This window comes from Patagioenas fasciata, chromosome 12, assembly GCF_037038585.1.
Source record: "Patagioenas fasciata isolate bPatFas1 chromosome 12, bPatFas1.hap1, whole genome shotgun sequence".
Lineage (NCBI taxonomy): Eukaryota > Metazoa > Chordata > Aves > Columbiformes > Columbidae > Patagioenas > Patagioenas fasciata.
Genome location: NC_092531.1, coordinates 10,371,377 through 10,383,996, shown reverse-complemented (window position 1 = coordinate 10,383,996; position 12,620 = coordinate 10,371,377). Strand labels below are relative to the sequence as shown.

The following is a 12,620-nucleotide window of genomic DNA, read 5'->3' as shown; positions in this document are numbered from 1 at the left end:
AACTGTGTATTCATAGAGCTTCAGAGAGTTTTCATAACACTGTTGTTCTTACTCAAGGACCATTATGTTCTCATTGGAAAAAAAACATTCTAGATAAATAAGAAGTCCACAGGAATAGGTGTCCAGAACTAAAATAAACTGACCAGCAGAAGACAGAGCCTTTCCAGGTAAGAATCCTCTACATACCTTCACCAGTATTTTTTCAGGATAAAATACAACCATTGCTATAATGTTTTTGCTTTCATACAAGATGACAGGTAAGCGAATGCAGGTAAATCAGCTACAGTGTTTCTCTTATTTTATCTACAAGGGCCCTCACAGTGTGTTAATTGTGTTCTGGTAGAAAGCAGCAGTGCAAGAGATAAACGTAATGCTCCTAATAAAACTGGAATTTCCATAAAAAGACCTTAATTTTAAATCAAATTCAAGCATCAATTAATCTTTTATCTGGAAGAGTAATAAAGAAGTAGGTAGCATTATACTACACTATACTGAAAACGGAAGAATTAGGGTTTCAAATGTTAATAAGAGTTCTTTTATTAAACACAGATTTTCATTAAGTAACGTACATCTCTTCCACTAAAATGTATCTCTACAGAAGCAATATGAACAAGCTAGATTATTTCCTCATTCAGAATTTTTTTTTCCCATTTAGTTTTTTTTTTCCCTGACACTGCAATAATATATTATTTGCAAAAATTGAACATATTCCTCCAAATGTCTTTATTCTTTCAAATAAAGAAGGTATGCTGGCCGTAACTCTAATCTTAACATACTTTTCTCTCATAAAAACATATATCATACTCTGCAGGCATAAAACTTACATCATCATGTAAAAAGCAAGATGTCTGAATAACCATTACTGGATATATATAATGCGGAGTTTAGTTTTTTCAAGTTTGCATTACATTAAATATGAAACACTTGACCTACAGACACCATGAAATGCACACTGCTCGACAGAACACACTGAAGACCAGCTTAACCGCTTGCTGTTCCTTACATTTTGAGTTACTTAGCCTCCTATTTCTACATTGCAAATTCTAAAATTGTCATAGCAACAGGAGTTAAGGCTTTATTTACAACACAGACAATCTTTCCCATTGTGTTATTCATGCATAACCCTACAGCTTTCCATTTGCCTTGTCTCGCAGTCAAGCTTTACCGGGGGATGTGGGGAGAGGAGCAGAGCACACAGGTAGGACACACAGGCACACAGTGCTCAGGTAGCTGCTCAACCTCAACCTCTCCTTTATAGCAAGTTACTTCCTCCTATATTTTCATTTAGGAACAAACGCTGCTGCTAAGAAGCCAGGCTGCTAAGATTAGTTCTGTTAAGGCTGCTTATTCTTGAGCTGTAAATAGATAGACAGCTGATTAAAACTACCTTTAAGCAAATTTCTAATTTGACTTACTTACAGACTTTAAATAAGAGTTCCTTGAGGCATGTGTCAGATGGGCATTATGCTGCTGGTTTTTGGTGAGGAAAATAATCCATTTTTGCCACAGTAGAAGGTATGAATAAGCAAAATTTTGTCCCCTGAGAAATCTGGAAAAAAAGAAGTGGTATATTAATAGCTGCTCTTACTCCATGCTATTTGAATAATGATAACTGGCAAAAATCAACTTTACCTTTGACCTTAGGAGCCTAATAAATACTACTCTCAATGCGGATAAATTACCATATACAGTAGTTAGCATTAAGAAGATTACTTGGGCATAACTCAGACAATTAAGGAAAAAAAAAATTACAAATGTACTAAAACATCCTTACGGCTACCTTATGTGAAAATAATTATTCTCACTTAAAAATTCATCTAACAGTTCTCTTTAAGCTTCATCAAACACACCTTCAGAAATTTTTCTTCTCATAAGCTCTCAAAATTGAAGGCAATGAACTACTGAAGAGTTATCCAGGCGAAGAATCAACTCGGATAGCCACTTTTTTTTTCATGGAAAAAAGGGACAAACACGTGAAGAAAGAAGGAACACTTTTTCATGGGATTTATTTTCAAAATCAACACTATTTCCCTTTGCATATAATCTACTCCTATCTCTTAAGCATAAATCCTGCTGTTTGCAAATATATAATCTAATTACTATAAGCTTCACCTTATTATTTTAAAAGGCTCTTACAATCAGTTTTACTGTTTCTGGCTTTTTAATCCATCCACAAAACTCATACGCTTGTAACTGAGCCCAGTCTTATCAAAATCAGGATTTAACAGATATGTGTCCAAACCCTTTCATAATGGAAAATATTCCTTCCAATAATGCTTCTAAAACAGGCAGAAATGTAACAAGGTCAACATTTTTTATGACTTTGTGAGAATTACGGTATGAAAACAGAATATTGTATTATTTCTCATTAGTTCCTAGAATACCACATTTCCTAGAAATAACCAAATCTCGGTAGATAATAGTCCTTATGCAAAAAATCCCAGCTGTCTGTGTCAACTCTAACATGAAGTGTTTGTGAGCTAATATACAATACTTAATAAGATTCCTATACTTTTATTTTTCCTTCACCATGATGTATTTTCATGCAAGAATCATATATCTGACCACAGAATTATCTTCAATTCTTTTTTTGGGATTGCTCGTGAATGAACCATATCACAGATAGCCTCATACAGAAGATTATAAAGTTCAGAATAACATAAAAAGAATCATTTCATACATTGGAAAGGAAATATAAGTAGCAGTCACCCCACATTTCCCTATGACCCTCATCTTTGTCACATTCACAGACCTTTAAAAAACCCTAACTGTAAAACCTCACCAACTTCCCAAAGTAACTTTTAATAGCTCTAACACTTTCAAATACACTTGAACTGCAAGGGATAGAAATAACCATCAAGTGTGAATATGCCTCAACATTTCCATCTATCCTATGAAATTCCTAATAGCTGTGGGGAAATAACTAAAAACTGTTATGCAGCCTTCAAAATCAAATGATTATGTTTCTGCTAAGGAGCTTTAACTTTTATCACCATCCTGGAAATAATCAAGCATTCAACGCATATTCCTTTTTTCAGCTACATATTAACAAACAACGAATGAAGCATTTTTATAGTCTTGTTCAACGCATCAGCTGCACAGAAAAATAAACCCCTTCCATCCAACATTCAACCCGTATCAGCTGAAAGAGGACTTAATGCACGTGCTTGCAGTACATACACTTTTTAGCAAATCACAATGTACTACTTAACCTATGCTAAAAACTATTCCTTTTAGTTTGCTGTCATAAACAAGGGACCTAAAAGATTACCGTGGCTGCTACGATACATAACTTGCAGTGAGATTTATAGCAGTTATCGCTACCCTAGCAAATAATTTCTGCAGTCATTCTGTGAAATACAAGTTCTTCCTTACAAATGGCACTTGACTAGCATATGGGAGATTATAATCATAATCTGTGCAGGAATCCAACATTAAGGCTAACTTCAGACCTCAAGAACTTAATTTTGTTATTATGAAAGGTCCTTCTGAGGGAGCGTTCTCCCTTGTATGTGTTTCAAAACAAAGAACTTGATCTCAAACGGGTCTTTTGAGGATACGGAGGAGTCTTAGTAAAATCCACTGAGGCCAAAGGTTCTGCATTAAGAATGAATACTCATAGTAACCTTCTCATTTTCCCCCCTATTTTAGTCTGACATTTCAAAGTAATCATTGACAAAGAGCTGAAGAAGCTTCCTCCACTGAGGTTTTAGAAGTACCTCACTTTTCTTTTGAGACTGTCATGCAGTCCTTGTGCTAAACTCAAAACGTATCCTGTTTTCCACTCGTATTTCTAACACAGTCTTCTTCAGGACCAGCTGCACAGTGATGAAAACCTTCTCTGCTAATATCCTGTTGAACCCAGATCAGCATATCCCCACAAAGTCTCAAGCATGTGCTCACTTCCATTATTTTTTTTCATGTGTGAAGTCTGAAGTAGTTTTAGCAAAGGACACCATCTTTGTGCTTAGTTTCTTTTAACACCAGGCTTCTTCAGTGTAAATTCTACATTCAGAACAAGGCCTTACATGAATCAGTGGTTCTCTGTGAAGATTTCATTTAGCTCAAGCAACACATGAAGGAAAAGATGCCTCTAACAATATGAAAGCAGTAGTATTTTAGAAATCAGATTATATAGTTAATATTTATTATTAAGTGATAGCACAAGCAGATTTTCTTTTTGTACTGAACCTTCATCACATGAAATCTCTTTGAATCCACTGAAGGAAAAACATCTAGCACTTTATCTCTTTCTTAAGTCTCTATAGTTTGTCAGTAGTTACTGATGAAGGAAAAGATCTCTCCTCTAGGTAGCAAAATGCTTATTTACCCTGACTAGTGGTTCTTCATGTGAGAAATGGAACACATTTCTCCTCTCCTCGGCTTGTTACTAGTTTGACTCAGAAAACGTGTGCAGTGGATCGAGGTGACAGGGACATGAAGGCAGAAGCTTAAAGAACATCAAAAGTGTTAGCATTATGAGCTTTGTATAAATAGTCTTATTGATCCAATTCTGTGAGCATCATTTATCTTCTTGCACATGGAGGCTGGAGAAAGGCTCAAATGCTGTACATTAAATGCACAGGCAACAATTTAAGAGTTCAGTATAGTCTTTTAAAACGGAGCCTTCAGCATATTCATGCCTTAATGTAGACAATTCAGCTGCTATTTTAAACACAAGGTTTGACTCTTTGCATTGTTCCTCAAATCAAGGCAAAACACATAATGGTGATTTTTTCCCTGTTTGTGGTTCATCCCACAGCTTCCGTGACAGACTGATGGGAAAGTTCCCTCTCTTACAAGTACACAAAAAATAACAGCAGAATTGAACTTCGGAGATTCAGATCATGTACAAAAAGCAAGTCCTTGTAAGTCCTTAGATGCATATAATGTAGAAAGAATAGCACGTTACTAACTTGCCAAGCAATATAATGTGCTGGAATTCAACAGTAAGTATATCAACTCAATGTATACAGCAGTTAAATAAGCTACAGCAGGAAAGAGCTCAAACAGACACATGCAGCAAAACAGAACTGGTAATTTCCCTCAGCCTTGTGATTCCCATCCTCATTTCTGTGAAACATGAAGCTCTTCATTTATTGCATTTACGTTAGAAAACCAAACTAAGAACAGAAGGCTTAATTATTTTTCCTAGTAAAAACTTCAAATGCTTTGATGTAATCTCCAAGATTTTCAGAACAACTAGAGATACAAAGGAAAAAATAAAGATATAAGACATGGAATCTGGAATGACTCATTTCACAACATTTTGAAGATACATAATTTGAGCATAGAAACTGTGTGTTTCACTTAAACTACGTAAGTAATTGACAGTCTGTGAAGAAATCATTAGAAAAACTGAAAACCGTGCATCAGACAAATGTAGAGAGAAAGCACTCGTCCTCTCATTTGAACAGTACAGAACAATACATCACAGATGCAGTATTAAAGGCCATTAAACAACTCAAAAGCTATGTTGGTGACTGAGCTGTCACAGCTTGTCATGTAGCTGATCAGAACTAGAATCTTGAACTCTTCCTCAGCACAGGGTGTCAAACTGCAGGAAAGTCATGCAGTGAAGGTCACACGTAGCATTTTATACTGAGAAAGAATTAAAATGTGACTCTCATCAATTATAAGGGACAATGACCTGTTTTTAGTGCTCTGAAGATACTTATTCCAATAGTCACTACAGCAGGACTAATGCACAATTATTATAAATCATGTTCAATTTGTGGAATCTTTGCTGATCTTAAAAATCTGAGAGTTAGTATTGGGGTTAGGAAAAAAAAAATAATCATGTTTTTTCAGTTGTGGGTTATTTCTAGAACTTTCTGCCAGGGTAGGGGAGGACAGGAGGATGTAAGCACATTAGTTTCAATGCCAACTCAACAGATCACTTTGCATGGTGGAAAGGGAAAAATGGCAAGTTTCGTTCCATTATTTAAGCAGAAAAGTACCTACTCTTAATTAAATCTTGAAGAAATTGCTGAGACATCCTACCACAGTTGTAAAGATCTTTCAAGTCCTAGGGAAAGAAATAATAGATACCTGTACAACGTGACAAGCAATGTCAAAGGAACACCTTGCAACAGGCTGTGTGCCTCAGGTTTGGCCTACAAGAAAGGCTTCTATTGATATATAAAATGTTTCTTAAACATGAGGGAGGAATTCTCTTTGACCAACAATCCCATGCAGCTACAGTTGCACTGGATAAAAAGTGTGCCTGACGGTATAAATTAATTTGTTTGGAGGACTGCTGTAATTGATAAAAATCAAATCAAGGTTGACTTACAAATCAGTACCTACAGAAGGTGGATTTGCAGTGCTATCTCTGACACCAAACTTCTAACAGAGGCAAAGCTTCAGACTGTCTGATTCTGGACATTTTTTTCAGCTAAAAGCGCTGTTGAGGAACTAGTCTTGATAGGGGGGAATGGAGTCCCCCATTGCCAGGCCATGTGCCACAGTACCTCTGGTTTTACTTCCACGTCACTGACGATCTGTTCTAAAACTGACTGAAACTCCACCAAGTGGTGTTTGCCAGCCTCTGAGCATGTCAGCACTATTATTCTAGTTCATATGAGGAGTATGTATTAAATTATATGCTGCTGTGAAATATCAGTATAGAAATGATTACGGAATACAAGACATGTGGCTAAATGTCTTTTTCAAAATCTGTGAGAGACCTCTCATACTCCATTTAGAGATATCCTGGGGGACAATAGGAAGGTGTGACAACAACTTTCTTCAGGGAAATAACGGAAGAGTAAGCTTGGTCATTTGTGCCTTTGACCTGGCTTATTAAAGGTGGTGGTGGTGTATTTTTTTTCACAGAAGCACAGAATGCCAGGGATTGGAAGAGATCTCAAAAACTCATCCAGTCCAATCCCCGCACCAGAGCAGGAACACCCAGATGAGGTTACACAGGAAGGTGTCCAGGCGGGTTTTGAATGTCTGCAGAGGAGATTCCACAACCTCCCTGGGCAGCCTGTTCCAGTGCTCTGTCACCCTTACTGAGAAGAAGTTTCTTCTCAAGTTTAAGTGGAACCTCTTGTGTTCCAGTTTGAACCCATTACCCCTTGTCCTATCATTGGTTGTCACTGAGAAAAGCCTGGCTCCATCCTCCTGACACTCATCCTTTATATATTTATAAACATTAATGAGGCCACCTCTTGGTCCCCTCCAAACTAAAGAGCCCCAGCTCCCTCAGCCTTTCCTCATAAGGGAGATGCTCCACTTCCTTTATCATCTTTGTTGCCCTGCGCTGGACCCTCTCCAGCAGTTCCCTGGCCTTCTGGAACTGAGGGGCCACAACTGGACACAATATTCCAGAGGGGGTCTCACCAGGGCAGAGTAGAGGGGAAGGAGAACCTCTGTGACCTACTGACCACCCCCCTTGTAATACACCTGAGGATGCCATTGGCCTTCCTGGCCACAAGGGCACAGTGCTGGCTCATGGTCATCCTGTTGTCCACCAGGACCCCCAGGTCCCTTTCCCCTACGCTGCTCTCTAATAGGTCATGCCCCAACCTATACTGGAACCTGGGGTTGTTCCTGCCCAGATGGAGGACTCTACACTTGCCCTTGTTATATTCCATTCAGTTTTCCTCTGTCCAACTCTCCAGCCTGTCCAGGTCTCTGGATGGCAGCACAGCCTCTGGCGTGTCAGCCACTCCTCCCAGCTTGGTGTCACCAGCAAACTTGCTGATAGTACACTCTGTTCCCTCAAATGACAACACAAAACATGCAGATCTTTTTAAAAAATAAAGGCAGAAGTAGTACTGTACCACTGTAATTCTCTGTAGTTTTCTTGGAATCTGTTTCTTCTTTGTGTTGCAACTCCTTTTTAGACTTCAGCTTATACATACTAACAGACTATAAATTTGACTTCATTTTCAAGAAATATGTCCAGCAACTAGTGTGAAATTATCTGGTATTAAGAATGGCTGTCCATCAAAACTTAAATATAAGAGGCCCTAAGCAGCAGGAAAATCCCTCTTTCTGTTAGCCAAATCAATTCTGTAACATTCTTTAAGTTTTTTCTCCCTATAAATAAGCTATAGCTGCCTCTAGTCATAAAAATTGATTACTTCTTTGCATTTACAATTTTTCCTGTAATGCAGGCAATATAAAAAAAAATAATTAACAGGATATACTCAGGCTCAATGAAGAGAACTGGAAGCTGATGAATCAAGGAAAGTGTTATAAGGAAACATGCAGAAGAACCGTACACAGAAGAAAGGCATTAGCAACTAACAGATATTCAAAGTTCGATGTTAAAGTAGAGCGGCCTGATTTTTGAGAGCTTTTGAACAGTTCTAACCAACTGCAACAGGATTAATGGACATTCCGCATCTCTAAGAAGTAGACCATTAGTTCTAATTGCCACTGTCGTCATCATCTATTATAATGTTCTATGAAAAGCAGGACACAGTTGGAGTTAAATATCAGTGTGTGAAACAGGAAATTTAGGAAGCCGGAAAAAAAAAAAAATGGAAATTGCTATTGATTGCAAAATAAGCCTGGGGATCGGGGAATAAAACCGTTCACCACAGTGAATATTGTTGTCTACAGGCAACAGCTAAAGAAAATAACACCAATGCCTGTTTTTTTCACTTATGTACCAAATTCACATATTAAAACAGCATCTGTAAACAAAATGAAGAACAATCTCTCCTGAAACAAACTGCTCATCATAGATTACTAGAGAGAAAAAAACAGTGGAAAATACAAAAGCATTTATATTCTCCTTGAGCCTTAGTCAACAAACATGATGCAAACATCACTCTAAGGAATTAGAACATGTTTTGTAGAGCTCAGTGCAAGCTTCAGCATGTAAACAGCTTTTAGTTCAACCTACCGCAGAAGGAATTATTTATATATATGTTTAAAGATCTCAGACATGTGGATTTCAGAAATACCTGCATTTTTCTCTGTTTTTTGTAACAAAAAAAGCCCTGGAAAGTAGCGAGTTTTATAAACCAAAAATTCCTTGAAGCTATCAGAAGTGACATTCTCTTTCACACATTTAATTGTTTTGTCTTTATTTTAAATATATATTGATCCAAATTCTCTGCTTTGCTGCTGATCTGAAGACAAATGCACAGCAAAGCTGACTGGGAATTGCTGACTATTTTTAGGAACAATGTATCATCACTTTGGACAATATACATTGTCAATTGGTTGGAAATTTTTCAAAGCAGCATGGCAGAAAATTGCTCTTCCTGACTATCAGGTCTGCTTATTAGCCAGAAAAGCCAGGAAAAAAGAACTAATCCTGTTAGTGTTGGTTCAAAATAATCAGATGTGGATGTGGAACAGGAATGATTTCAATGATGATCTGTGGGAGAGGGGAGGGAAAGAGAGAAAATCTATTATTTGATGTGGGGAGTTGGTCCCATAACAGATCAGTAGTGCTTGATAAGACCGATGCTTAACAAACAGGTAAGACTATAGACCACTTTAAAGGAAAAAACTAGCAAACAAACCCCCAAAACACCCCACAAGCAAACAAAATCTTTTGCATGAAACCATGTTCTATCATCACTTGCAAGAAAGCAACTAAAAGAGCAGATCAAAATGGTGGCTTAAGCAGAAGCAGCAGAGGAAGAGGGCTACTCTCACTTCGCTGACAATTTTTGCAGAAACCTGTTTGAAAAATTATGTTTTTATCGTTTATGTCAGTCACTTCCCACTAAATCAGTCAGTTTGCCAGACAGTGAATACGTGCAATATTTGCTCATCTGAGTCAGCTCTTCCCTTATTTACAAATGTTTTGGAAAACCTCTCACTTTTCAGTTTGCTGAACCAGTCAATCAACCAGCAGTACTCTCCATTTCTTGACAGACAGAATGAACTACTTTCTTGAAGCTGCAATCAGCAGACATGGAAGGGGAGTTCATAGTAGTTTAAAATGTAAAATGGTACCAGTTGAATTTTATCTCATTGATAATAATTTGTTTTTTCAAGTATCAGCATCAAAGAAAAGTGGTGGTGTCAGGAAAAGAAGAAATTCACAACCATAACTTGGATCCGAACTAAGCTAATGACACCAGTATTTGTGTTTAATTCGTTTAGAAGCGGATCTGGTTATGTGCAACATAATATTCATCTATGCAAATCAGAAACTACTCAGCTACTATTTTCTTATGTACAACATCAATGTTTTCTATGATGATGATCTGTAAAGACTAGAAGTTTTCACTAAAAGGATGAAAAACCAGCACTTTCACGAATAGATTTCATTCAAAAGAGATTCAGCTGCAAAAAACTTCTCAGGCAACTCCAAATGGTACTGAATCTGACATATGATTTTTACACAGCTGATGTGACTGAATATCTAGCCCACATACAAATATCCACAGCTGCTGGATTAAATTAGACCACCAGTCTCCTAAAGTAAAGCAAAAGACCCAAAATCATGTAGGCAGCCTCCAGTAGGTGGTTCAAAATCTAGCTCTGTATCTTCTCTATAATTCAACTGATAGAATTAAAAGCTCTGAATAGCATGCCCTCAGACAGAAAGACATTCAGAGAATTTATATTATAAGGGCCAATGCTACTTACAGATAAGCGGTAAACTTTCTCATAATACTTTACCTCTGGAAAGCCAAACACTTCACAGAACGTCACCCCAGCCTGTTTCGCCACTGAAAGCTGACATTAGAAGTCTTCTTGTCCTATCAGTCCTTCTCCAAACCACTACAAGAACTTACAAAGTGACAGATGTCCTCACACTGTTCTCTGTTCTTTCCATGAACTAATCCATCCATTAAACACTACTGAGATGAAAACACATGCATCTGTGGAAGCAGCAACTTCAGCAAGGGCATTTTTTTCCATACGGAGACAAAAAGTCAAGGACTAGCAAAGCTGAAATATATTAAGTTTCTTACTGCAGAAACGTGGCTGATGAAAGGACCTGAACTTCTAGAATTATATCACTTTGCCTTCCTAATATGGAAAAGAAGTAACAAAGTGATGTTCACGATGAAAGAATTGCAGATAGGTCAATACACTCACCTTGCCTTGGCTGGATGCAGGAAAAATGCAGAATATGTATTGCCCTAAGAGTGCTAATGGGTGTATGGAAGAGCAGGGAGGAACTGCAGTTGTTTTTCTTCTCCCGCTTCTATATTTCAAGGAATCTGAAAAAATACTTCAATCTTTTTCAGCTACCTTCCTCACTGTATGTAGAGGCATAAAGATGAAATTAGGGGTTTAGTTTTTATAGCAATTTTGCTCTTACTTCCAGGTTTGGCAGCTTTCTACTGAACATGACTAAGCTGACTATAATATCAAACAGCACAACACATACTATTTATTCTGACGAGAAACACTTTTTCTCCATCATTTGCAATTTGCTGCACAACTTCAGTGAAGGAAGAATATACAGTATTCTTGCACAACGACACCAGGCCTTAAAAACAGCATTCTGATTGTGAAAGCGGGGAATAAAGTTCATTATAAGAGCACAACAGAAGCTGCACTAACAAGCATCAGTATGATAAGCAACATCAGTCCTGTGTCCTTCCAGATTTACAAATAGCTCCAGCATTTTTCAGAAACAGGAGGGAGTTCTCAATGCTGCAGGTGCCAATCTCTTCAGTTTTGTCTGGATCCCTCTATCCACTTTTAGTTAATAACACACAACTATCAGCACGCTTTAGGACACAGTTAACATATTTGAATCCACAGAATCAATAAATCAATTCCACATGTAGAAAGCTTATTTGGAAAACCCTACCAACTTTGCGGGAAAAAAGCCTTGTTTTCTTTGGATTTTTGTCTTTTAATACCCTAAACTTCTGCAGCCACCAGCATACCCCAGAGTTAGTCCAGAACCACGTATTCACTAGACTGTCCAGACAAGTGCTGTCAAACAATGTAGTATGGTTCTAGTTTCAGTCTTTCTCCACAAGTCGCAGACTTTCACAAATTTTGTAAGAATTTTACTAACTTTGACAATTTAACTATTTTTCAAACTGTACAATGGTTTCAGGGGAACTGGGAAGAATGATACACGGATGGATGGGCACAAGTCTCATTAGAGAGACTGTTAGAAAAGCAGGCTAAAAATGCATTCCACTTTTCATGACGCTTGATATCAGTTCAACACTGCATGCCTGTGAGTTTGCTAATATGACATCATCCAGTGATGTCTGATTTTTAAACTTAATTTTCAGCTCTTTATAACCCTGATTTGTAGACCCTAATGGTAGAGTTGAAGGTTTACCCATTTAATTAGACCTTCTTCCTACGAAGAGATGGAAAAAAACATGGTGCAAGAATTTCAGAACCCCTGGTCTGTAGCCAAACAAGCCAATCTGAAAACAGAGATCTGAAGTTCTCCCTGGACAGTTAACCAACGTAGACAGACTCTACTAAGATGCTCTAGTTACACTGTGGAGTCTCCATTAACTATGTTGGGAGTCCAGGTTCTTAATTCCAGGAAGACAGTTAAAAATCACATCACCTAAATACTCTGTTACATATATTGCTTAAAAATTGCAATCAATTTTTCAACATGTTGGATGAATTCATGAATGGTAGCATAGTACTTAGATATCTGTACCAAAAAATAAATACTAAATATACATATATTAGTGTTTTCACAT

The 12,620-nt window shown here is 37.5% G+C and overlaps 1 protein-coding gene across 10 annotated transcripts in view; it reads right to left on the bottom strand.

Annotated features, from left to right (window-relative positions):
- The window catches only part of OTUD7A (OTU deubiquitinase 7A), a 153,639-nt gene that overhangs the window by 53,722 nt on the left and 87,297 nt on the right, over nt 1-12,620 (bottom strand). For 7 of the 10 annotated variants that reach the window (XM_071813825.1, XM_071813824.1, XM_071813830.1 and 4 more), the window contains one exon: nt 1,420-1,549. The gene's annotated coding sequence lies outside the window, so the exon portion shown is untranslated. Of the gene's footprint in view, nt 1-1,415; nt 1,550-1,850; nt 1,942-12,620 lie in introns of all 10 variants that reach the window. The other 3 variants (XM_071813827.1, XM_071813829.1, XM_071813826.1) reach the window with 2 other exon arrangements.